Raw genomic sequence first — 2,461 nt, 5'->3', positions numbered from 1 at the left:
TTATTGTATTTGATTAGCCTGCATTGCCTAATGTCTTATTGTCCTTGAGACACTAGAATATTAGAGAATAATATCATTTTAAATTATACTAACATTGATATTATTAGAACATAAGATTATAATAGCATTGATATTATTAGAATATAAGATACCAGTTGAACATTTAAGAAAAAACACAGTCGGCATAAAACAAGAAAAAAACAAATCTAAAATATACATACCCAATTATTTTTATCAAACTTGGGGCCTCAAAGTATGGGTGGCTAAAGGCTGGGGCCTAAACTTTAGTTGAGGAAGGCCGGCCCCGGTGCCTATTTAAACAAAACAAACTCCATCGTTTTTGTTACATACTCATTTCACAACATTATAACATTCTTGTTTCATACAACATTCTCCTTAAAATGAGTCTAGTAACTAGACAAGAAAACGACGCAATAATCAAAGGTGAAGCATTGCTTTATAACCAACTCTATGGTTGTTTTAGTAATGCTGCATTAAGATGTGCCTTGAAACTCGACATTGCTGGCATAATTAATCGTCATGATGGACCAATTAGCTTGTCTCAAATCGCTGATGGGATCAACTCTCCATCACCAAATGTGGACGGACTCTCACGTCTCATGCGGTTCTTGGTCCATAAACAGATATTTGATGAGGTGCATCAACCCAGTTGTGAAGAAACACTCTATTCAGTCAATGAGTGCTCTAAATTTCTCTTAAAAGATACGAGGAATACCCTTGCACCATTGATATCATTTGGCACAGACCCCCTTATATTTTCTGCTTTTTATAACTTGAATCAATCCATTGAAGAGGGAGGTACAGCAGCATTCAAAACATTTGGAATGGAGATATGGGATCTTTATTCTCAAAACCCACAGGTGAATAGGAGCTTCAATGAAGCAATGGTATGTTCAGCAAGGCTAGAAATTGACACGATCCTGTCAAAATATGATTTTGGTAGTTTAAAAGGAACTTTGGTTGACGTTGGGGGTGGCATTGGGGCTACATTAAATGAGATTGTGACCAAATATCCGCATCTTAAAGGTATTAATTTCGACTTGCCTCATGTTATTTCATCTGCACCGTCATACGAAGGAATTACTCATGTTGGAGGTGACATGTTTACATCAATTCCCCATGCAGAATCCTTCTTTATCAAGGTACTACTTACTCTTTCTCTGCTATAAAACGGAGTTAAATAATTGATTTGGTTTTGTGTTTCTATGTTGAGATACAGTTAATTAGCAGGCAAATGCTTCAGTTTATTATAACTAGGTACATTTTAATGGTTGACTGGTTTTGAAGATAACAATTGGCCGGTACAGACTTTTAAAAGTTATACTGTTGGAATTCCGTGTCCCTCAAGTATTATGCATTATTAATCAACACTTTGTATGAATACACTATAATTACAAAAGAATGCAATAAAATAATATTTTTTAACTGTGTTAATTATATGCCGGTAAATCCTAGCTAATATATATACTGTCTAATATCATGAATGCAGTCAACATTGCATAACTGGGGTGATGACAAGTGTGTACAGATTCTTAAAAATTGTCGAGAATCCATCACCGAAAGAACTGGGAAAGTTATTATAGCAGATAATATCATAATTCCTGGAGGTGATGATGTCTTTGATGATGCGCGTATTAATCAAGACATAATAATGCTAGCATTGTTTGCTGGAGGGAGAGAAAGGACGGAAGTTGACTGGAAGAGGATTTTGAAAGAAGCAGGGTTCCACCGTTACAATTTCATCAAGATTCCTGCAATCGTATCAATTATTGAATGTTATATGGAATGATGCCAATGAGTTAACATCAAATATTACTTGATTGTTGTTGCGGTATCGTCTTACCTACACTCTAAAGTATATTTATTCAGTCTTCTTATACTTTTGTTGTTTTGTTGTTGTTTGAATGATCCAGCAGGATTCCTTCTATTTGCAAATCATTTTCCAGTACTCAATGTTTGTTGAATATGTATTATGTTCTATGAAGAAGTAACTACGACTTTTGCAATTCAATTTTTGTAGATCTACTCTAATGTGTATTTCTTTTACTTTAAATCTTTCCGCATGGATATGTAAGGCTTTATGAACTTATTGCTTTTCATTTTGGTTATCATTTTAATTTACTAAATATGAACTTTTAAGCAATGAAGCATTTAATTGTTTGTGTTACTGTAACTTGGTTAAATTGTATATAAATTATCAAAAAATAAATATTTTCCGCCAAATATAAAATGTATTTATCACAAAATTTGGACAAATATATTTATATGTAGCTAACGTTACTTAGATTTTCTTTCTTTATACATAGTAACTAGTGGGGACTCTAAAGGGCCGACACCAGTTCGCACATGTCTGCGTGACATGGACGATGAGTGCACCATAGCGCTTTGATGACACACTTTGTGTACTACCTAAAAATCACTTTTACGTTTTTACGTGGTG

General features: G+C 34.0%; 1 pseudogene across 1 annotated transcript; it reads left to right on the top strand.

The window, feature by feature from the left end:
• The first annotated feature begins 401 nt into the window (after nt 1-401).
• LOC143585039 (desmethylxanthohumol 6'-O-methyltransferase pseudogene) lies at nt 402-1,855 on the top strand (annotated as a pseudogene). Its single transcript, XR_013144482.1, has 2 exons — nt 402-1,163; nt 1,511-1,855. The product of XR_013144482.1 is annotated as a desmethylxanthohumol 6'-O-methyltransferase pseudogene (transcript).
• The last annotated feature ends 606 nt before the right edge of the window (nt 1,856-2,461 follow it).

The sequence above is a fragment of the Bidens hawaiensis genome, unplaced genomic scaffold, assembly GCF_021521415.1.
Source record: "Bidens hawaiensis isolate Kalapana, Puna unplaced genomic scaffold, B.hawaiensis_p1.1 tig00033541_1, whole genome shotgun sequence".
In the NCBI taxonomy this organism is placed as follows: domain Eukaryota; kingdom Viridiplantae; phylum Streptophyta; class Magnoliopsida; order Asterales; family Asteraceae; genus Bidens; species Bidens hawaiensis.
This window is presented reverse-complemented; position numbering and strand designations above follow the sequence as displayed.